At 37.3% G+C, this 25,373-nt stretch overlaps 1 long non-coding RNA gene across 1 annotated transcript in view; it reads left to right on the top strand.

The window, feature by feature from the left end:
* The first annotated feature begins 5,219 nt into the window (after nt 1-5,219).
* The window catches only part of LOC125325573, a 58,614-nt gene continuing 38,460 nt past the window's right edge, over nt 5,220-25,373 (top strand). Inside the window, exon 1 of the long non-coding RNA XR_007203409.1 lies at nt 5,220-5,338. This is a non-coding gene — a long non-coding RNA (uncharacterized LOC125325573). The remainder of the gene's footprint in view (nt 5,339-25,373) is intronic.

Genomic DNA, 25,373 nt, shown 5'->3' with positions numbered 1-25,373 from the left:
CCCTGCCCTGCTGGGGGTAACGCTCTGTTCTTCTCTCTGTCTCCTCTCCCCCAGTCCTTTTCCATTTTCCTATTTCCCGTCTCTTCTAGCCGTCTTTTCCTCGGGGAACTCCTTTTCCTTCTCGTTTTCGTTGCAAATAAATGGTTCTCAGATAACAACGTTTGCCTCGTTTCAGCTTCGTTTCGTTCCCGACCATGCATTTTTAACAGAACTCTATGCAGCTCCCCACAGTGGAACGTGACAGTGTGGAAGAAATTATTCTCCTCCATCAGGCAATTTTGAGTTTTGCTTGCCTAGGAAGGAGTAAAACAAAATGGTGGTGGAGTGCAAGGCATACAAAGAAAGGTTGAAGGAGTTAGCCTGCAGAAAACAAGGATAAGTAGGGATGTTACTGCTGTCTACAGCTACCTAATGGGAGTATGAGAAGAGAGAGACAGGCTCTTCTTGGAAGCAGAGAGGCACAAGTAATATATAGGGTCCATGACTATAATACTGTTTATAAAAGTAACAAGATGTTTGTGTAAACTAGATGCGATTAAAACCAGCCTGAGAAAACAATCAGATTCCCCTTTCACTAGCAGACTTTGTGGGAGACCAATATTGCTATTTGTGCTGTCTGAACAGTATATAATTCTTTGCACCACTTAACATTTCTCAGACCCTGAAAGCAGAGTCAGCTCTTTAGAAGCAGTCACAATGAGGTATCATTCTTAAAAAGGTTGATCTTCACACAAGGGTAAAAGCACGTCTTTGGAGACATATGGGTGTTGTCACCTTACAATTTCCCATTTATTAAAACCAATGAAAGAGAGGTGAAACTGATACATTTCTGGCCCAGCAGATTCTGAGTCCATTACACTCTTCTGGCAGTGCAAGGGATATGCTGCATTCCCAGGGCGCTCCCCGGGTGTCCTGCAGTTAGTCCAGGGCAAAAAAACTTCATTCCTGGTTCTGCTGCAGACTTTTCCTCCTTATTGAGCACACCTCTAAGGCAACATTTCATGGAGAGGTTAGCCACCAGAGTGGCAGTAAGTGCTCACACACCAATGTGCTAGGCACTGACATTTTCCCTGGGGAGAGAGTGTCTTGTCTGGCATGGCCACTGCTTGGGCAGGGCTACACAGCTCAGCACCTGGGCAACTCAGGCTCTGTAAAGTCAGTTTCTTCACTGTTCAATCTGCCCAGTCTGTTCAAAAGACACCAAAAATACACCTACTGATATGAGATGTGACAGCCTAACAAAGCTTCAGTTCTCCTCTGTTGCACTCCTAAGGGTTCCATGGGCTGGACTGACTTTGAGCATGGGTAGTGCTGATGCATGTCTGTCTGAAACATACCTTTCATGTAAAATCACAACAGCTCAGAATCAGGTGTTGCAATGTCCTTGGTGAATCTAATCCACTCTCTGCTCCACAGTACTCAGTCTGCAAAACTGGGAATGCAGTACATCCCTGTTTCGCTTGGACATCACAGGGATAAGTACATTCAAGGCTAAGCAGCAGAGGAGCATGCAAAGTCCTCAGGAAAAGCTGTCTGCCATTTATCAGCTATTTAATGATGTAAAAAAGCCACATGAAACAAAAGATGATGCAAAAAGGGTTAAAGACACTCTACGTGACATTCTTGTTCCTACAATTTTTTCTTTTGAAACTTCATAGCTAGAAAAACTTTGTCTCTATCAGTTCCACATACTTGTCTTGATAGTATACTGTACCCCATGGTAGTGGCTTTCTATAATGCGTTATAGTTTGTAAAAAAAAAAATAAAATCACCAGATGACTTATAACTATGATTCATGTTATTGTTATTGCTCATTATTATCATTTGTCATGAGACAATGCCTGGCTATGCACTTTTCCTCTTTTGAAAGAGAGATCTGGCTCAGCTCTGAAGGCTCTGAATTCTATTTATTATACTAGCTGAAACATGTTTATTACACTGTCATGTTTTTATATCCCTCCTGCTACCTTATGCAAAACATACTTTTGCACTGACCAAATTGAGAGAATTCTGCAAGGCTTTGCCCTCTCTGATCAAGCCACTGAACCACCGAGTTTAGCAGCCTCATGTGGTGGTAGCCTGTATCTGACCCAGCAGTGTCCTCTCCTTCTCACTACCACACCTAATCCTGAGAGGCCTTTCATGGGGAAGTACCTTCGTGAATTCCAGTCCTAAGATTTCCTGAGTTTTAACTCGATTCATTCCTAAAAAAATGTGAATTAGAAAGAGTCATGTACTACCTGCCTGTATGGTTGTTAGCATAATAGTGTTTGATTGAGATGAAAAGCCCCAGGAGATATATATGTAATAGCTAAAAATAACAGTGATAAAGCAACAGTAATGAGAACCCTATTTTCATGTTGCAGCTGCAGTGAGTTTCTGCATAACTTTGACCAAGAGGCTTTCAAGGCATTTTGGCCAAAGCCTTTTGGACCCCTGAGCTACACTGACTCCACAACTTGATGGAAGGAAGTCTGTCAAGTGACATTCTGAACACAAATAAAAGTCAAAGAAAGTAATCTCATGAGAACTCAGTCACTGTTGCTACCCCCTTGATTTTGTACCACTTCTGAAAGACTAACAAGCTCTACCTTTGTACGTCTAGAAATGTGATTGTTTCCTCCTGATTTCTGCAGTTTGATCTAAGAAGTTATATTACCTTGCCCTAAAAAACTTATGTCATCAGGATTTTCTGTGACTCAATAACCAAAGGGATATTGCTAGAAACATGCGAAAGGTTCATGGTTGCAGGAAAAACTCCCAAACAGTTTGCTTGCCTTTGCAATGATGTCAATATTTATTGTCACTGTCACAGACCCAGAAAGATTACACAGATACAGCCAGGATCCTGCACTTGCAGTCTGTGTAGGGTTACATACAGCACTCTCCCTCTGGTTTTGAATTTGAGAGATATTGCATCACAACTGGTGTCAATGAGATGAATTTTTCATTCAGCCCAAACGCTGTTGGGAGAGGAAGGGAACCAGTGGCTGACGTATCTGGGTTCCTGTTTCTTGCTCCACAGGTCCCAGCTGGGTTTGAGCCTCATAGGAGTGATGCTAATTCTGTAGTTCCACAACTCCCTTAAGTCAACATAAGCAAATGCTGATGCTAAAAGAGGCAGTGCCAACTTCCCACTGACCTAATCAGTGTTTTCACTCTCCTTGCTTCCCCAGTGACTGCAAATAGTCATAAATACATATGAGAGGGGAAAAAAAAAAGAGAGGGTTAGTTTTAACCCAGAGTGTTGTCCTGTTCCCATTCACAGTGTGGCTGCATGACCCTGTGGCAGATGGGAGAGAGAGATGCAAATGGCAATAAGCAGGCAGGGGACTGGAAGGTAAGCCAGGACTGGTTATTACAGTTTAAATGAATTCTGGAACTAGCAAGAAAAGTACAGCACTTGAACAGTGTCCCCTCATGGCTAAACAGGAATGGAGGGAGGGTGTGCAAAAGCACAAGGCAGACATCCCTGGCCCATTATATCTGGATTAGGCAGATTAGATGAAACAAACTTTCTGACTCAGAAAAAGCTATCAGACCTGTTTAAGCTAGGCTAAATGTACCTAAAGAACCCCTTAGTTACAAAGTGCTTTACATTATCTATGACATCCAAAATCAAGTACTGGTAATTTCTAATGAAACATAGCCTAGTCAAGATGCTCTTTTAAATCAAAACCATTGTCTCATCTTTTTTTGAAATGAAAATCACTTGCCTCGTAAAAAGTTTTTATGTTTCAGAAAATTATATTGAGAATAATATTTCTTAATAATGACTCTTATAATGGCATTACTTAAAACAATTAAATGAATTAGTTCAATAAAATTCTTCAACTGAACTGCAATATTTTGACACTGTGACTGATTGAGTTTACTGCCTTTGCAATTAATGAAAGATTGGTTCCTTTAGCAATTACACTCTGATTAGTCCACAGCAAGAACATTTTACATTACTCATCCCCCACTGCTATCAAAGGGCCTTTACTTCTGGCTTTTAGTTCTCTCTTTAATCCTAAATTAACAGAGTTTATCAAAGTCCTTGCTCACTAGAACTCTTGGAGAAAATTTGATTTTGTATTTTACCTGTGCTAAAACTTCATTGAAATGAGAAAATCCAAAAGGTAACTAGACACTAAAGCAAAAGCACCTAATATTTTTGGTTTAATTAAAAAAATAGTAGGGTTAATGCCAAAACCTGTGATGAAAAAAAACCTGTTTATCACAAAACAGCATAAAGAACCTTTTCATAGTCCAAGTAATCAAGCTTCTGTCAAAGTGAGATAATTGTAAATCAAACTTTGAATTCAAACACAGCTGCTAAAAATCAGACAAGAAGCCAGACACTTCACTCCACTTTGAGCACTAACTCAGAAGTGAGTACAGAGGCTTGGCAGTAGCTGAGACCTTGTAATTCTGTACAGTTGTAGAAGCACTCAGAAAAGATCTCTAAATTGGAGAACTTTGTCCTTCTGAAGTTGAAAACAAATGTATTTACCATGCTTGGTAAAATGCTGCTTAATGAGAAAAATCTGGTAGTATATTAGCTTTTTTTTTTAAACGAAAACCCCAAACTACTAAAGGTGGCTCTTGACTTCCAGTACACAATTAATATTTCTTTTAATCAAATCATACTAGTAAAGCTTTTTCCTGGCTCAACAGATTGAATGAACATGGCAGGAAAGATTGTGAGCACAGTGCAATGAGCAGGCACCATTCCTGCAAAGACTCATCCTTCGTTACTCTGCTCTTGCCTGTAGAAAGTAATCAGAAATTAAATATACAGGTATTGCTAAAACAGAGCTATATTGTATATTTATTTTGTCACCCTTAGTTTCCATTTCTTTTTTTCCCCTCAAATGCTAAAAATGTTTAACATGGTGTGAGATTTTTTTGCTTACTCTGCTTGACTCTGTTAAGTAGAGTTTGAAGTAAAATCTGGAAAACAATTCTCACAGGAAATTAATGTTCTGCTTATGTGTGCTGCATATTCATACACCACTATTGTTCATTATACTATTTTGCAAATGTGCACAAATACCAACTAGTAATTTCATAAATCTGAAAACCACAATTCCCTGGTGATGACCATGACCCTAGAAAAAGCCTAGAGAATACAACCTCTTTACGAGACATACCTTGCAATAGATGTTTGTTTAACTGGAAATCCGCAGGAGCAGCTGCCCAGTGCAACAGTACATATTTGCTTCTAAATCCTTTCTGAAAGACACTATTTAAACATGTTGATGAACTGAGCTGGATTTTTCCCCACCTCCATTCCAGCAAAATAAGGAGACTCAGAAGATAAAATTTGTTTTGTTATTGCAAGTACTGCTATGTGGTAAGTGAGAAATTTACTTTCTATAGTCCTATGTAATTATGAAGGTGGGAAATGTCCATTTCCTGTACAGATGCAATGTCTGTGTGTACTGCTCAGTGATATTTCTATTTGAAAATGAATGTATTTCTATTTCCAGAAGTGTTTGTGTATAGACCTCCTTCTTGTCCATATTTGGCTTGATGTTAAAGATCTACTCAAGCTTCACCACTTTGGCAAGAGGAAACAAGTATTTCTTGTATTGAGACTGTAACTCCAATTCAAGCTATACGATGTGTTTCAGATCTGGTTCTGATTTATGCTAAGCTGTAAAAAACTGAGAATTATAACATGGGTTTTATGATGTGTGCAGCTCGACTAGCTATCACAAAGTTTCATGCAGCATCCTGGATAGGAACAGTGATAACAGAGATTTTTCAAATGCCCCAGTTCTGTGCTAAGTTTGATGCTTTCACCTAGAGTGGAAAATTTATGCCTCCTGAGCCAGTCATACTTTACACTTTCTTCCTGGACTCTGTTTTAGCCCTTCCTCTGCCATTGTCTGGCTGGGAATCTCTCCACCCCGTGAAAAACTTTAATCGGCAGAAGAAATTTCTAAAGTGCTCCTTCTCTCTTAGAACTGTTTCTGCAACCATTATAGCTCCAAACCCAAAGGAATCGGTAATGATGTCTGAGGTGGTGTCACTCATCTTTTCCTCCACCACAGGCCGATGGTGTAAATGGTCAGAAAGGACTTGGCTCAATATTCCTTCTACTCCTGTGGGCAGCATTTATGCTCATGACAAACTTCACTCTCGCATGGAGAAAGATCTGATCTAACGGTACACTAAGTGACACAAAAGTAGGAAGTGTAGGAATGATATTTTCCACAGTAAAATAGAAACAAAAAGGTACAAGATGAGTCATGCTTTTAAGATATGTGTAGTACTGTGACACCTATTTCAAACAAAACTAAAAATGTCTGTCAGCTAGTTACTCTTTTGTTTGCTCTGTGTTTTCACTTGCTTTGGAATTAGTAGGAAGTAAACCATAAAGTAGAAACATGGGCTGAATCCTGAGATATTTATTCAGACTAAAGTCTTATTACTGGCAAAGATCTCTCTGAGTAGCCTTGTCATTCCCTAATTTTTTCACTGTAAAAAGAAAATATACTAAAACATCATATTCCTGCGGCATCCAGCAATTTTGCTTCTCTCAGTTTCAATAATCAGAACATTACCCACTAATCTGCCTTAAAAGCAGAAGGGTAAAACCATGTGTCCTAACAAGACTTGTGGTGAGCTTGAGGAACACAGGTTTATTCCTTAGATGTCAATCTTTGGTTTCATTGTGGAATTTTCTGGTTCTGGCTAACTTACCCCATTTTTTCTCGTCCCCTGCAATGGCTTTAACACTAATGTCTGAAAAATGACTTTTAAATTTTCAGATCTAATTTCTGGATAAATTAAAGAAAAAAAGGAGAAAACAAGCTGTATTAGGAATCACAGGTACTTTGTAAGTTAAGATAATTTTTAGATTTCTAGGAAAGCAAGAACATGTTATACCTTTTGTTGCAATGTTTTGAAATTTTCTATTTGCTTTGAAGAAAACCTTGCCTTGAAGCAAAATGATGGTTTAATAGTGTATAGAGAAACTGTCCATGGTGGCTGTGAAATCCGAACTGAATCATCAAGACCAGATGGTGACCTTGACTATTACTACTACTATTTGCAAGACTCAATGGTAGTGATGTGAGACATGTTTTGAGACCTAATATTCAGTTCTGATGAGAAGGAAAGTGTGACAATAATTTTCTCCCTATTTCACAATGATTTTATGAAAATCAGTTAGTGTTTGTAGAATTTGTTGATTGGCTAATATGCTGCATGAGCATTCATCTTTTAATTGGATAGTTGAACTTCATCCAATATTCTTAAAATTTTTTTATATGTTTCTTAATCACATAACTCTTATATTTTTTATTTCTTCCTTCAAACTCTGAACTCTTTATCATGATATATTGTCTGTTATTTTACAGAAAGTTTTGCTTTCCATGATATGAAAGTGAAATTCAAAATATTAACAAGATGATGAATTTTTCCCTTCTCTGTACTTTACGCATGTGGATAATGATGAAAGTCTTTGTACTGTAGTTTTGATTTTTTTGCTTTCTGGTGCTAATAGTTCATAGCAGTAGATGAAAATCATGTCAAATTGTGCATCAAGAGAGTCTGTTGCATGACTTTCAAGGTCTGGAATCTGTGGTTCACTGGTGCTCCATAGGACTTTTGGTAAAGAAAAACACAACATGGTGTTTCTAACTTTACCTGAAATTTTCTGTCATAAGAATGAAGAAGTTAACATCAAGAAGTTTTAGCCACCAATGACTGTCACTAAGAAGTTCTGGATTTACCACTAAGCCAAAGCAATAGATATGTATTGATAACTTTAATCTATTGTGGCTCAGAAAAGTGACACACACAAAAAATGCTATATGCTGGTATGAATTTTTAACCATGGACCAAGATTTTTTAAATCTCTTCCATGTCTTTTATTCTCTACATTTATCATCTCAAGGTTATATTTTGAGTGTATTCTAAAGGTAATGCCCATAAGGAAGCCAGAGGTGTCAACTGTTTCAGCATGTACACACTGGGCGCCTAAGGGATGGTGGGAGGTGGCTCTTAACACATTGCTCTGGTGAACCATGCCATTTTCTCTTGGATTTTTCAAGACAGCTCAGATGCTGTTTTCTGGGATCTGTTTATTTGAAAAACTCTTTTTTGTCTTATCACACATGAGATGGACAGAGCTACCAGGCTTTACCCTGCTGATAATACATGATAATACATTCACCTTTGAGGTCTGAGAATTTTCCAATGGAGATCCTTAAATGTAGAACTTATTTCATTCCTTCCAGTCCTCCTTTGCTCCAGTTCTTTTATGCACAAGTGAAGGAAAGAGATAGAGAAACAAACAACAAGCTGACTGATTGTCTTAGAAGGATTTCTTTGTACTTTGATTAATACAACTGAAAATAACTGGTACGGAAAATATGAATACAGCATCCTAATAAAAGAAAAAAGATTAATTACTAGTCTTCATAGCAATAATTCTTTTGAAATGTGGGTAGGCTGGTGCCTAAGTCATGTTCTACTCATAGGCAGATGCCACAAGACAAGTAAAATTCATTATGTTCTATTGTTCCTTTGTTTACATTATTGGACAGTACTTCCTACAACTTTTAGTGTTGCTGCTGCTGCTTTTGACCCTAATACTGCAATGTCAGATACTGGCTTGTTTTTGGAATGAAGGCCTTACAGCAGAAGATTGAAAAGACATTGCTCAACTTGTAGTGCTGTAGTATTTGATTTGGAGAGCTTGAGGGCTATCCTATTCAGAAACTGAGCAACAAGTTGGGCAGTAACATCCAAATCCTGTAGCACTTAAAACTTGGAGCCACTCCCTAAGACACCATCAACATTATTTCAACAATATCAGTGATTCCATTTAACATGAAGAGCCCTAATTTAAGCTGTGTAAAAGACCCAGCTTCTATAGTTTATGCCAGGGCAACATCTGAAACCTATTACACATCTCTCGTTCTGACTATTGGAATAAATTCTCAAAAGATAGCCTTTCCTTCTCGTTACCAGCTAATGATGTACATTCATGATCTGTTTGAGTTTCTCCATCCAAACATGTTCTTCTTGACTTTTGAGGAAGACTTTTTTGTTCAGCCACACTATTCATCCACTTCAGAAATGACCATCCACTCTTACTGGCTGACATGAAGCACAGAAGGGATCATTTCACTTAAAAGTATAGTCTTCACAAGGTCAACATGAAAGCACACATGCAATTCCCAGTATAATAATCAGACCTTATGGGCAAGTTGGATAAACTTACTTGGTTTTTTATGCTAAATTTTGACTTTCCCAGGTCCTTAAAACTTACTTTTTGAGTAAACATATATGTGTTTAGAAATATTTTTATAGCACTTTTGCTTCAAAAATACTGTTATCTGTTTTAAGGGATTTTGTCAAATGTAGACATTTCCCACAAAAGTTTGTTAAAAAATGACCATGAAAGGAAAACATTTAATCAGATAAACCTAAAAATGTATACAAGAATTGTCCTGACATACACAGGGTAGCTCATGGAGAAAAATATTCTCACAGACTTACTCATTCTTTTTCAAAGTAAATGATTATGACAGTAAATAGGTGCCAAAAAGATAAAAGTATTCAATTATTTCCAACTAAGCACTCATTGCTTAAATGTTAGGCTGGAAAGTGACTCAAATAATTGCTCAAAAAGATTGCACTGGAGTCTACAAGTTACACTTCTGATGCCATTTAGTTAAATTGAATCATTAAATACAAGAACTAAGGACCTGGTTCTCCTTTGTACAGAAGTGTCTTTATGTGATTCTGGCAGTACAGGCGGGCTGTAAAACAAGTGCTGCAATTAATGCCTGACTGAATGACCACTGGTACCAGCTGGAACAGTGAAATGAAAACTAACCCCCAAATTTTCCTAAAGATTTTTCTAAATGATAAATCCCATAACTGTAATCAAAATTACTAACTACTAAAGAATAGAAATAAATGCATTGATTTTTTACTTTGATTTTTATGACTGAAGACTTCAGAAAGGTATTGATGCTGTGCTAAAAATACACTGGAAGAGTACAAAGGGCTTCTGTGGATTTGGTTTAGGAATAGTTTTCTTTGTTTTTTGGCCAAATCATAACAGGAAAACAAGTATTTTTCATAGAAATGCTGACATAACTTTACTAATAGCACCTTCAACAGAGGTTGTTACAATGTGTATTTACTCAAGTACAGGATTAAATAAGAGATGTGAACTCACCATAGCAACCCCTGCATCACATTGCAGATATGCTGCTTCTAAGATACGGCAAATGTTTCTGAAGAAATACACATGAGTATGAGGTAAACATCTATCAATTCCAAATTGTCTTTCAAAAATACTTTGCCCTACAGTATAAAAAAAAGCAGCATAACTTGATGCTCTGTCAATTAATGTATTACTGGATGGTATTTTCATTGTGTAATGGTTTTTGGCTCAAAATATAAGTTTAGATAACTCCCCAATTCACTATAGCAAAAATAGTGACAAACATGCTATTGAGCTCCTCCTAAATATCACTGTGAATCCTTACACTCCCTAGTAATCCAAGAAGCTCACCTGTCCTTTTTAGGCCACCTCCTGCTGATGTTTTGAGATCTTGCAATAATAGCAATGTTCACCATAAGATATTCAGCAGAGTTTTGTGAATAAAGTTGGAAATAGGTTTTCTTCTAAACAGTCTTTTCCCCCACTTTTAGATATTTTACTGTTTCCTGTTCACTGTCCCTCTGCATCTTGAATTTTATCAGCTAATATATCTCCCTTCAATTTATCTTTATTCAGGTTGGCTTTTCTTGTTTTGCATAAAAAACCTGTCTTTGTATGTACAAAGTTACTGCTTGTTTTGTTGTTTTTTTTTTTACTTAAGTGTTTTCACTTTCAACTTCAAACCAACCACTTAGGTAGTGCCTAAGGTGAGATCCTAATGATTTCCAGTGGGTTGCTATACCTCCTGAAATTAAGATTTTTCTGCTGTATCTTTCTTTTACTTTACTCAACAATTCATGTCAGCATTTACTCCTGCAAGGAGAACTAAGTTATGATATTGCTTTGGATTTTTTCTTCATATTAAACACCCTTATTGTCTCTTCCCAGATTTCACTTGTAGATGGGGAACACCCATTTTCTCACATTGCCTGAGGTGACTGATAAAGAAGACAGCAAGTATTCTGTTCTGTCACATAAAATAAAATTCTGCCACATTCTTTCATCACTGTTCAAGGTTTTGTCTCTGTGCTGTAGAAGTGAAAAAAAACCCAAATAAATTTTGGATATTTTTGGTAGCAGAGGCAGAGGTTTAGTTAAAACCTCAACTCATTTTATTCAGCCCAAAAACCTCATCGTCAATCAGCATGTCTACATTTTATCAGAAGGAAATGGTTTTTGTTCTTACAAACTAAAAAGTTTGTTCTTTGAAGATGTTTAAAAATCTGTTTAAAAATCTACTGATAAAATGTATCCCCTCGTATGCAACTTATTTTTATTACAACACCCTTTCCCCATTAGTTTACTATATTTTTTCATGGAAGGTTATTTATACTTGGGGTTAAGGGATGATGTTCAGTGACTGAATGGTTGTTCCCTGGTGTTTCTGTGCACTGGGGACATGCCCTGGTCCCAGGTAACCCTGGCTATGATGGGGTTCAAGGGCTCACCTTTCCCATGAGTCCGAGTGCTGCTTGGTGGAGCTCCCGCTCTGGCTCTATGGTGGTGCCTTGTGATCCTGGTGGGAGCTCAGGCTGAGTGGCCCAGGGCCTGGGAGAGGTGTTCCACTTAGACTTCCACCAGGACTGGTGGCCTCCTCCCAGACAAGTTGTGCAAGGAGCTATATTTCATCTCAGGTTATTTTTTTCCCCTTGCCATGGCTACCTATTGGTGCAAAATATGCAGCTGCTCAGGTGAGAAGGGGTGGTTCAATCGGCACTGGTGAAACCCTGCCACAAAATGCCTGCCTGAGAAATTGTGTGACAATTTCCACCTTTGTTATCATTCAAAACTTTCTTTAAGCTTCTAACTGTGCTCAGTTTTGACTGTCCCTTTGCTCATCTTAGGGATAATGTTAATTGTGACTCTGTGGTGGCAGAGATTGTCACAGGGTATTTGAGCTCTGCTGTGGCTTCTTGACATCTCTGCTCCTCTTAGGTTTTCTTTTTTTGGCTTGTTTGTGGTTGGTTGGTTGGTTGGTTTTTTGCCTGGCTGATTGATTCAAGATACATCCACCACAAGTTTACGAGCTCCCAAAATGAGGAATTGCTGGTTGTGGTCCTCAGGTGACTGAAATGATAATAATAATATGGCCAAAATATGTTTATTATAAAACAGTAACATTCTAGGTTACTTCTCATGACCTAGGTTTACACACTTCAGTTTAAGTGATGGAAATAGCCTGGTCACCACGGCATTGAGTTTCTTATATTAGCTTGAGACCCTTGTGATTAACTATCACAGGGATATAACCACACTTGTACTTGCTATTGCAAATCCAGATCACTAAATCCTTCACAAACTTTATCAAAATATGTCAAATGTCTGCCTACATGGCTCTCCAAACAAGCATGACCAAGGTATACCATTTTCTGAAACTAGTGACAGTCAGGGGTGTGATGTGCCCAGCATCACGTTCAGCTGCCTTTGACATCCTGTATTCAACAGAGTTTCTATTTATAACTCTTTCTATTTATTGAAAATGGCCTTTGGCACCAGGACAGACCAGGCTCCACTGGGAAGAGCCCTGTCTGTCTCCCACACACTGCCTTTTTTTGCTGTACAAAACAACAGCCACTTATGGAGCTGTGGAAATAGTTCAGGACTTTCTGCTATACATGTTGCTGTAGATATTCGCTGGGTGAACCCATTCATTAAAAATAAAATCACATCCCCTCCCCTCATTATCCTTCCCTCACAGGAATGTATTTTGTCTTTACTTTTCCCCCACCTGCCTTAATCCTGGTGGAAGCAATCTATTCCACATATTGCAACCTGATGCTAAAATTATTGTTTTATAGTGCTTGTTTTATTTTTCTTAAAATTGAATTTATTAATTTTTTTAATGGGAAGAAAAATCATCCTTTTTATAAAAATGAAATGTCAGCATTACATGGCTCGGAGAAATACCATGAATCTTTTGCTATTGCCATCTCAGATTTCTGGACAACGTGACTTATTTCTTGCTGTATCTGTGTTTTTGCATAGTGCTTACAATTGTAATATTTGAAAAAGAATGTTTCTTTCTCTTTCTCAGTGAACATTTCTGTTTGACATCATATAGTAATTCCTCATCAATGGTGCTTGAAACAAGCGAGCGTTACGGATTGATACAACATTGTGTGGCTCACTGCTGAGTGTGCACCTCACACCACCCAAGGGAATGGGACACGCTGGGTGCTGAGGAGATTTAGAAAATGACTAAGCCTCTCTCCCAGATTTATTGATACAAATGGTCCCTTTTTAACATTGAACTCCATAATCAAATCTGCCAATTCACATTTCTTCCCTTATTTATTTTTTCTTTAAAATTTGTTTGGTTTTTGTTGTGTGGTTTGGTTTGGTTTTTTTTTTTTTTTGGCATAGGATTTTTTTGTTTGTTTGCTTGCAGCTATTTGATTTAAGGGAATAAAGAGATAAAATAATCCCCAGGTATTTTTCTTACTGGAAAATGTCTGTGTAAGTTCTTTTATTATCCTTTTCCTTACCACTCCAAGAACATTTCCATAGATTATCATTACAGATATATTTTACAAAGAAATAATGAGTGACACAACACAAACACATCCATTCTCTTAATTGAATGAGCTACAGCTTTTTGGCTGAAACAAACAATAATATTATTTATAACTCAAATTACATTCCGCAAACTATGGTCTCATCTATAAAGAGACTATAAATGGCATGGTAGGGTTCCATATTGGCTTTTTTCTTTTTTTTCTCCAATGACTTTCCTGTTGACCCCTCTTTTAATTTACAAATAAAACCTTGACTTTCTTGACTGCCAGCACTGAAAATCCACCCTGGGATCTTGAGATCAAGCTGTGTCCTTTCTGCTTTATGCCAAAATAGACTCTGGTTCACCTCCTCGGTGCTGAGGTGGCTCTGCAGGGCTGGCAGGAATGTAAAGAAACAATAGTACTTTTGCCAGTAAAAAGATAAAGTGAATGAATTCTCTCAGAAGTAGGAAGATACCAATTTCCAAGTCAGCTTTATAGAAAACAGCTGTTCTTTGAAACAAATGCTCATAGGAGAGTTGGGGTGGGACATCTCATTTCTTGCTGTTCCTGCACAACCTTTTCCCCTTTGGTCTTTCCAGTTCAGGCTGTAGATCAGTCCAGCTGAGGTGTTTTATGGCACAGCCTTTTTCCCTGTCAGCAGTGATGGACTCAAGTGTTTCTGCTGTCTTTGAGTTGTTCGTGCCCTTATGCTTGTGTTGATGCTGAGACTGTTGTGTGCATTGGGTGGAGGGGACTTCTGTGGAGGTCCCAAGCTCATCTCTTTCGAGCCAGGTCCCAACACAGCTCTGCAAACAGTTAGGCTGTCTTGGATATATGCTCACCTTTCTGCTTCTGTGTTTGTGAGGTATCAGATGAAATCTAGGAAGTCAGTTTCCTAATTATTTTTTCCATCCTGGACAAAGGTGAATACTCAGCCAGTTTTTTGCAATTATAAAACCTTCCAAAATTTTTTTTTAAGTCGATCTTCCATATAATAATTGGCAAATACATTTTCTCAGTGGAAGTCTGATGGATATAAAATCCTTTTGGACAGAGCACAAAAACTTTGAGATGTTCAGCTTCCATAGAGAAGCTCTGCAGAGGTCAGGAACCCACTTGCACTCAAACACAGGGATCAAGCCCCCTGCTGCCATGGAGCCTATCATGGGAGGGCTCACTCCTTGCAAGGACAGTTTACACTGGGCAGAGAAATGTGGGCAAAGCAGAGAGGGCGCAAGGCCTGACAACAGTCAAAAAAAGTGCCAACAGGGACTGCTCTAGTGTTTTTTCAGAAGCTGCAATTATTCCTGCTGGCAGCCAGGAGTAGCGGGGCACATGACAGGTGAGAAATTCTCTCAAGAAAATGGTAACAGGTGGGATCAGGCAAAGACAGAGTTGTATCCAAAGGCACATATGAAGCACCCTTCCCTGTCTGCAGTGGTCTAGCACTGTTGGCAGAACACAGGTTCAGCTGCTCAATCCTATAATTCACTGTGTTTTGTTTCTCATTTATTAAAGAGTAGAAGGAAGGTAATGATGCATAACAGACTGCTGCCCCTGGAGCTCTTTCAGGCTGTGGACCACAAAACCCCAGATTCCAGCTCTGGGAAATAATTAGCTACAGCACTGTTGGTTCTTAGGGACAAGTAAGGTTCATGGCGACCTTCTGATGTCTGGATTGGCAGCTACCCAGTACTGTCTGCCTCTCCCGGTGGCTGTCCCCCTGCCACCCCATGCCACCAGTTGTGCTGAGAGCGCTGAGCTCATCATGCAGTGCTGCAGCAACCCTTCTGGAGACCCTGATGAGCATTGAGAAACAAAGCTTAAAGATTATTTGTACTTTGTAACAGGACAGATTTAACAGGAGAAGAAACACTGAGCCATGGGGAATGTGCACTGACATTTACAGTTCCTTCTGCAGATACATCCTGTGAGAAATGTGATTCTCTTCACTGTTTCCTTCGGTTTGATGAAAGAGATATTTAGTGGAACTTTACTTTTTATCTTAAGTATAATTTGACTCACTGGATATACATGTAGACTAAGGGAAAAGGAAGATAATTACAAAAGCTTATTAAAATAGGTTCCACACAAACCAGAGATTCACGCAGAATTTTTTCTAGAAGAAATGGCTTTGTGCTTGATTTGGCTGGTATGATGCACTTAAGTTTTATTTTTAATGTAATTTTTTAGGCTACTTCTATATGTAGCCTAAAATAAATAGGTAGTTGAGTCCTAATTTTGATAATCACAGTAATCTGAATATTCACTTTTTTCTGCCCAAGGGGTAAAAATCTACATGTGGCAGAAAATGTATCTGTTAACACAGCCTCTGTAAATCTTTCCTACCAGTCATCACTGGAAAGGTAATTCTTTTCCAGGAGTAAAACCAAATTCATGAAACCAAAGACATTCACAGACATTGACTCTTTTTTCTCTTAGCTCAATACAATTTGTTTATGTATTACAGCATCTGCTGCGGGTTATGTAAGACCTGTTGCAAGAACTTGTGGTATCTGATGAATAAAGGACAAAGTTTCAGTTTAGTTTTGAATTTTCGGGGTTTAGTGGATTCTTCTGTAACCCTGTCCCAGGTTTTGCTGCTCTAGATGGTTCAATTGCAAATCATCTCTCGCTCTGATTAGTGGAGAAAATCCTGTCACTGTGTGCCTTGAGGTTGCAACCCTGAATGTATAAATGTAATCAAAGGACATTCCTTGGGAAAAAGTGCTAAAATTCACATATTAGCAAATTTCTTTTTGAATTAGATGAACTGCTAGACTGCATTATCAGAAACAACCTTGCGTTTTATGAGTTGGCAGTCACTTAAATTAGAAAAATCCTCTGAATCAAAATTCTATCCTTAGCTCATTTTTTAATATTCAGACTACATGGACATCCATTTTGACATCACACAAATTAGTTAGCAATCAGAAAGCTTAATCTTGTTCATTTCCTTCAGATGAATATTCTCACTGGGGTTAACGAAATTCTCATAAGAATAGTATGAACATGGTTACTTAATTCTTGCCTAGATAATGTTAAATCATTTGATTAAAATACCTTTTTTCCCCATCAAGGCTACTGACAAGAAAAATTAATCAAGACTCACAAACACCCAGTTATGATCCAGTACGAACTACATACATTCCCAAGGAGAAAAATAAATGGAAGTTTCTTTAAACAGAAGTATGCCTTTAATATGAGAGTGAAGACAGAGTAATACTGCTGGATTACCATAATTGCCTAGGCCAACTTTCAAAAAGCCCCAAACCCAAATATTCAGACAAATTGCCCTCAGAAATTAATTGGGTTCTGCTTAAAAATATTTTGCATTTTACTTGCAAATGTACTCTTTTCCTGAGGACAAATGTGTTTGCTCGTTTAATTAAACAATGCATGCTATTACGTACCAGAGAATATGCAGAACAATGCATTAAAGGGCACATGAACACCCTGATTATGGCACTTCATGTCTTCTTAGCTCTGGAACTGGCCATTGAAACACTATGCCCATCACATGGGTGAAATGCACTTTGGGAATACAGGCAATATACACTCAATTACTGGTCTTTATTTTATAGATATAAAATTGAGAGGAAATGAGTGTTTTTAAACAGGAGGAATACATATTGCATACAGATAACTGCATCAAACAAGTGCTGATGTCTCCACACTGAAGAGCATTTTTAGCAAGGATTATACCTGATAGCATGAATGTTTGACAATCCTTACAAACAATCACAAAGACCAGGTAAAGTCCGATCATATGCAACCAGCTCTAAATTTTATACAGATTAAAATCCATAGAATCCTGTATAATGTTGCCTCAGTAAGAGACTGACATGTGAGGACACAAAATATTAACCTGTCCCATGGACAAGGCTGGGCTATTGCTCCAGGCAGTGCAATGGGAGGGGAAGAGCTGTTCCATGTGGCTTCTGCTTGAGCTGTGCAGGCAGCTCAGTAAACATGGGGTAGTGAGAGCATCATTTATTTTCACCAAATCACCGATAGCCATGTCTAGAAAAGTGAACTAAGGTTATACAACCTTTGGTATTTTCTACCTCTTGATTTCTTAATTGGGTAAATATCTATTATACTTTGCTCTTGTGATTAAATAGTATTTCCAGGTCTATTTTTGTAGTTATTCCTCTCTTTTGAAATAAAAAAATCAAAGAAAAGTAAGTCAGTAACAAGAGTTTAAGTCTTTTGGCACTTTCAAATTAGTTTATTTTTGGAAAAGCATGGCTTCATTATTCTGAGTCTACATAAAAACCTACCACTTTTTTAGCTCAAACCTTCCAGGGCATTTCACTTTCAGAGCCAAAATGGAGATGTTTTGAAAGAGGAAACACTTATGAGGTTACTGATGTGTGGTAATACAGCAAAAATAGATAAGAAACCGTCGCAGTGTTCTAAGCCAGTGTGTTCCAGCAGCTGCATCATCTTCCCTGCACTTGGAAAATCAGCATGCCTTTTTCTCCAGGAGTCTCTTAGCTCTCTCCTTCCCTTCCTCAGTCCTTCCTTTCAGCCCACTTGTGTTTTATCCTGCGAAAATATATGTTAGCCACAGGACAAGTGAGAGAGTATCATGACTTGGCAGGAAAAGTAAGAGAGATGGATATCTAGAGCAAAAATTAAAAATGTACAATAAGAAAATGGTGGAGCAGATTGTGGAAGACAGACTGCTTGTAAGTACAGGCTGATACTGGGATGAGACTAAAATAGAGTATTTAATGTATGCCTGTAGTAATTATTAATATTAATATCACTATATAATGGCTGTTAAAAGCACAAAACTAAGAGAATAAAAATCGATAGAATTCATACAAACCATTATGATAATTTGAATCCTTATTATCAGTGTTTACTTATGCCTTAGGGTAGAATAATGGACCTTTAATTGCAGGCAAGCAATTTTATGTCAGAAAAATTCAGAACTTGGGCACAGTGATAGCATTTATCCAACAATGCCCTTGATTTTGGAACTCATTCAGCATTCTCTATATTAAATTTTAATGCAAAACATCTGAAGCACACTGTTAATAAAGCTGTTAGGTACAACTCATATAGAATGAAATGTTCCCCATTCTTTTCCCTTTTTTTCCTTTCAACTCACACAGACCTTGTTTTTACAGAACAGCTTCACTTTTTTGATCTCCAAACTAAGGGAAAAATGGAGCCAAACAAAATAAAACACACATGCAACAAGCACAGTTGATTTCTGAGGCTGGAAGGGTGAAATGCAGAATGACTTCTTGTTCCAGGAATGTTATGTTAAGCATGGAGAAATATTGTTTTCTAAAGGAACTACACATATTAAGTGGTCTTGAACAGTATCATATCAAAAGACTGATGACTGTATTTTAAAAGCAGGAGATCTTGATAATAGTCTAGAATAGAGTAAGAAGTATCTGTGTTAATTTATTCTAGTTTCAGTGTGTATTAAACAAAGTCTGACTTGTCCTGAACTTGAGATTCATTGAGAAGTAATTTAAAATGTTATTAAGCATGCTAATAGGGTAGAACCGCCCACCCCCTCCCCCCTTGTGTCAACACTCAGACTCCTGATTGTCTCAGGCAGCCCTAGCCAAAGGTCCATAGCCAGCGAACTCCACACACCACCAGAGGCCAAGCTCAAGCACCTAATGTGGTCTGGGCTGCAGCCTGAGGTGTTGTCTTACCATTTAAAGGCAGATTTTTTGGCATGTGCAGGGCACTGGTGCGTTCATGGGAGATGTGCTAGCCACTGAGCAAGGTGTTGCTGGGCAGATCCAGGTACAGGGAGAAAGGTTTACTGCAGCTAAGTTAAAATCTCTACCATAATTACTAATATTTGCCTGAGTTAGAAGATGGAAAACCATAAGATAAATAACAAGGTTATTTGTGTAACGAAATGAAGGGAGGAGAATTATAGTGACATTCCAAAAAATACCAATCTGAAGAGAATGAATCAGTTCTTGCTTTCTGTATGAGCATGGGAAATAAATAAGAGGAAAATTAGGCAATATTATCTAAAAAAAATTTCTGAGGCTAATATTTTAAGATGTCCAGAACCACAAACTCAGCTGCCAAGCCCCTGTCCCAACATCCTAAAATCTATGCAGACTTTGCAAATAAATTGCAAAGGCTCTGGCAAGAATTTAATACCAATGACAGGAACAAGATCTGTCTACTTTTCTCATCTGTCTCGGCTACTTATCTTGCCATCTACAATGCCTTATTATGTACATATATATATACACACACATAAGTCTTATTCTAAACATTCAAATGCCAATAGTAGTATCACCATAGTTCATGTTTTAGCTTTTATTAAGCTAATTTCATTAGCTCTAATTTAAACAGAGTACTGCAAAATCTCAGCAAGAACTAAATTTGAATTTGGATATATTTAGGGATAATGCAGTTCTAAATATTTCAAGTTATAAGCATTTGCTCATAAAGTAAAAATGGAGTCTACTCAGGATTTCATGGTTAAAAGTGAAATTATTTGTCTGGCTTTGCATTTAATTGGACTAATTAGTGGCTGGACTCAGCATAGTTGTTCTATTTCCTAGGAAAGGACTCAATGTACCATATTTTACATGAACTATATTATCTGGTATATGTTTTATAATAAATTATGGGGAAAAATTTGCAAGATGAAGAGAGAATCTTATTTAACACAATCTGTTTCACAATTTTACACAACCTGTTTCACAAGCCTCTCTGAAACTAAGATGTTTAAATGAGCAGAACAATCTTGCTTGTTTTGCTCATATAACTTTTATACAATCCATTTATGGCTGATATTTCTTGAGTTTATGTAGCCTTATATTCCTGATCTCTCTTTAAAGATTATTTTATAATTTAAACTGAAAAACACACATCAGTATACACACAAAATTATCCTAACAGAATTCTAAGGTGTGAGTTCAGGCTCTCAAAGGATATAGAAATGAAAGAATCAAGAATGCCAGTGAATTCTTAGGTCATGTCCCTTTTATAAATGTGCATAATATTTGATGATGTTCCTCTATTCACTGTTGCTGTTCCCATTTCGAAATTTTCCAGAAGTCTTTGTTTGGCCGGCTATGGAAGGTAGTTCCTCCAGCTCAACAAGCCCACTGCTAAAGTTCTAGGTTTTATTTAAAAACTTGAAGAGATTTATCGGGTCATATTTTTTCTTAATATTGATCATTCTTTAGCAGTTGAAGCATGGAAGTTATGTATAAGGCATATAAATTGTTTATCTTAGCTTGTTATCTGCCATGAAAAAATCTAGCCCAAATAAAACTGGACAAAGTTATAGGGAACTTACATCACAGGTCAGTAGTGGGAAGTATTGGACAGTCTAATCTTAGTGCAGGCTGGGACTGATTAGTTCTGCCTGAGCTGCAATCCGTAAGGAATATAAAAAAAATAACATAAATTCATTATTGGTTTGGTAGGATTTACTTTATTTTTATTTTTTTTTCAAAACATGATTTTCAATAGCCTGGAAGGTCCGTATTCTTTCTTGTCATAGACAGCTCTGGAAATCCAACACACAGGATAAAGCACAGGAGAAGAAAAGACTGGATATAGACATCTGAGTGGCATTTTAACTGTTTTCACTTCTCTGAAGTAGCCTATTGCTCTTAAGGAAGTTATAACCCTTTCTGAGCCCACAGACAAATCAATTTACATCCAGAGGGATTAGAATATGCTGTATATGAGACGGGCTGAAGCTAACCAAGGATTGAGGTCCAATTTGAGCCTAGAAGTGCCCAGAAAATTGCAATATTTATTTAGAAAATTTCAAAAGAAAAATATTATAACCTTTTGTTTTCAATAATTGCATGGTTTCAAAATTGACCACAATGTTACAGCAATGTCAAGGAAGGGTTAAATAAGCTCAGAATGAAATGATAGAACACAAGTCAAACATCGTGTCTGGCTAAATTGCCGCAGACTGCACCATGTGATTATGCAGAAAGCACTAAAATGCTGGACTCTCCATCTACAACGTAGGGAAAAAAGGGATTTATCTAGTGATAATTTAAAACTGTTCCTAGTGATGATTTCTCAGAGTTGAGACTAGTACAATACTTCTTTGCAATCAATCTGCTTTGGTTTGCTAGAGAACAAAATGCCACCAGATTCAGAAGAAAAGGAGATGACCCCATGAACTTGAATACCTGCCCTACCTTGTGGCTGTCATTAACTCATAGTTGTTGACCAAAGGGATTATAAAACTTTTGTTGCAATTAATGACTGATAGCAGATTTTAAAATCCAGAGACTTATCTGTTAAATTCATCAGCAACTGTTACCATGTTTATTCAGGCTTTATTTATTGTGAAATATGAGATGACATATTTTATTTGTCACTGTGGAAATATTTATATCCTGAGTGGGAAGAAAATAAAATACCTAAAACATAGTTAAATCATAATTACTACTAATTATGGAATAAAAGAAACCTTTTGGATTTTGAAGCTGAAAAAGCCAATTCAATACTAAGTTTGAAAAGAGAAATTAAAGATTAATTTTATATGTGGAGTTCAGATTTTAGTTTGCAGTTAAAAAATATCTGGGAAAGCATGTAAACATATACATTATTAACACTTTCTTGGATCGTGGGCATGGGACAGTACAAATAATATCTACTTGAAAAATAGAGTAAAGTAGCATTAAGTATATACACTAAAAGTAAAGGAAATTACAAGCTGACATCAAATGGACTAAGGATATTTCCAGGAAGCTGCAACTTCCAGTGTAGTAAAGCATTACATTATAAGTTGCATGAGAAAAGGAAATGATCTAAAACCTGAATCTACATGTGCAAAATTTTATCCATTGTATATTGATTTCTTTGTGGATCTATTAAAACACTCTTTTGTTTGCAATGTATTTGGTGAAATTGGTTTATTTGCAGTTTATGAGTTTTCTATAACTCACTATGTTTCTTGTTTAAAAATTATTTTGTCACCATTGATTTCTGATTTTATCAGTGACTACTTGAAAAACTGCATTTTGATGACATTTAAAATTGCAGAAAAGTAGATCAATTGAAATAACTTCAAAAAGATTTCAACTAGGTATAACCAAGATTTCTAATGCTGATTAAAGCGTTGAAACTTAAAAAGTGTTTCCAGATAAAACAATTCATTTCATTTAATTAAAAAAATATTAATTTTTATTCTTTAACATTAAAGGTGTCCAAAAATTTCTGCATATAGCTGTTCCTCTGAATAAACCACAGAATCACGGAACTGCAGAATCATAGAATCATAGAGTGGTTTGGGTTGGAAGGGACCTTTAGAGGACTTTAAATTTTAGCCACCAGATCTTGTTGTAGAAGGAAATAACACTGGGTGGGGAAATGCAAGCTATCAATTTTACAGTAGATAAGATAGCATAGACAGCATTTCAAGATGCAATATTTTTATGTGCCAGAAAAATACAAATATGAAGGTCTCATGAAAATCAAGGTGGAGAGCTGGTAACCCAGCTCCTCAGGGAATGAATACCTCTGACTTAACTGCAGCAAATTGTTAGTGCATGTTATAAACCCATTTATTTCAAAATGATATAAAAGAAATTTACATATTTTGGTACCTGAATAATAGATGAATACTTTCAGGTTTCAAAGTGCCAGGTTTGAGGGTTTGAAACCTTTTCTGCTGAGGAAATGTAAAGTGTGTTGTTCTTTTAAAATTTCCCCATATGTTCATTAGCATATACGTGGATGAGCATTAGTTTTCTTTTCTTTCCTCCCTTCGACTACTGTGCCTTGATGTAAGGTATGTAGGTATCAGGATGACCATGCAGAGAGGAAGAAGGAGCTTTAGCAAATGGAGATATGTATTACCACTGAGGGGTTATGCATTTTCTTGCATTTAAGTACTTTAAATTCCTTAACAGCTCAATCCTGCTTTGTAATCAGTTAGTGTTTGAAAGACAAATATTATTTTAGTCATCTGTTAAACTCCATCACTCATCCTTAATTTCTATTCAATGCAAGGTTAATCTAAGTTTCGTGATGTGTCAAGGAATAAAACAAGGGCTGACTTGTTTCTTAGAAGAATTGAGGGCCTTAGAGAGTAAAATAGAAAAGCAAATGCCCAGAAATTCTTTCATTCAAATTCCACTCCCATGAATCATCTCTCTCTCTCTGTATGTGTGTGTGATACGTGTATGAGAGGAGAGAGCAAGTGAAAATGCCCATTATTACTTTGACTGCCATCTACTCATGCAATTTGGCAGCACCTTGGAGTCATGAAGTACAAAGTGTAAAATATGTTTTTAAAGATTCAGGTTCCATCTGTTTTTAAATTATAACAGCTATTTCAAGTTTTCTATTTGTATTCCTCAGAAAGATGCTTACTTTTTGGTGAAGCCGTGTCTCAGTCTTTAGCTACTTAAATCTTTGGTGGCTCAAACATTTTCTTAAAATTACAGAATTTGCAGTGGAGAAGAAAATAAATCAGTGAGTATGTTTAGCCCTCCTTTGTTTGTTTAAATGATGTATTTTTCAGATTTCTACGTTATGAAGTCAATAACTCTTTGCTGTGAGAGCAATATATGAGTGGATATCTAAATTGTCCTTTTCAGGCAGCTGTCCCCTTGCTCTGCTCATGCCATGAGTCCAGCAGGAGCTGTGTGGCCCAAGCTAATAGACTGTCAAGCCTGACCATGAATTGCACCCACAAAGCTTTCATTTTGTTCAAAGCATATGAAGAGTAAGCTGAGGCCTGCCTCCAGAAGACCTTGGAAATATAGCTGTGCATATTATCTTGAGTCTGTCTGTGTGTTAAGTAACTAACTGAACAAATAGTATAGTATCGTGTTGCCACTTGCAGACAGTTTTGTGATACTGTAGTCTCTCTACATAGATGCTGAGGGGGAAGGAGTTAGGCCTAGATTACCCTGAAAGGTATCTGCTTTTGCCTTGAAGTCTACTTAGAAATGTTTAAGCCTGATGACAATTTTTGGAAAACCTGGGCTATCCATAAATTTGCAGAAGAAATCAAGTGTAGAGGATCTCTGTGTAATCATATTTGGCTTTTAGATATCATGGGCTGGACCCTGAGAGCTTCTCCTTTTTCTGGTCTCTCACTTGTCTTCTTGAGTGGAGCCATATTGCTGGTTGGATTCATAGGCCTCCCAGAAATCAGGGTGAAGAGCAAGGATGCCCAGGAGAACTTCTCTGCTGTGGAGGACAGAGAACCTACCTTGACTCAAGCTTCCCTTCCCATTACTTATTTTTTTATTTTAACTGATGATAGTTTAATGCAGAATGCAGAAATGGTGCTGGAAGTTAGAACAGGAATTCAAATTTGCTCCCATCATAATTAACTGCTGAACTACACAATCATGTGTCCTTCGGTCCCTTGTTTGCTATGGTAAATCACAGGTTTAGACAGGCATCAGCTCCTCACATGTCTCTAATGCTTAGCTAAATATCACCTTGCCCCTGCATCAAGCAGTCCTGTATCACCCAGATACTGAAACATGCATCTATCTTATGCACACATTTAAGAGGATAATTTAACATAATTTTGCAAACAAACACTAGACCAAGAAAAGCTCTTTAATATTGGGAGGTCAGGTAGAAAATTAATTTCAGATGTGCCTGGTTTATTCCACAATGGGTTGTTTCCTTGATCTAGGAAGACACTGAACATAGACTTCTGTGCCTTTGCATATGCAGTCTCATCCAGCTTTCTT

Source organism: Corvus hawaiiensis, chromosome 4 (assembly GCF_020740725.1).
Source record: "Corvus hawaiiensis isolate bCorHaw1 chromosome 4, bCorHaw1.pri.cur, whole genome shotgun sequence".
In the NCBI taxonomy this organism is placed as follows: Eukaryota; Metazoa; Chordata; class Aves; order Passeriformes; family Corvidae; genus Corvus; species Corvus hawaiiensis.
Note: the sequence above shows the minus strand (reverse complement) of the source record. Positions and strands in the feature narration are given on the sequence as shown.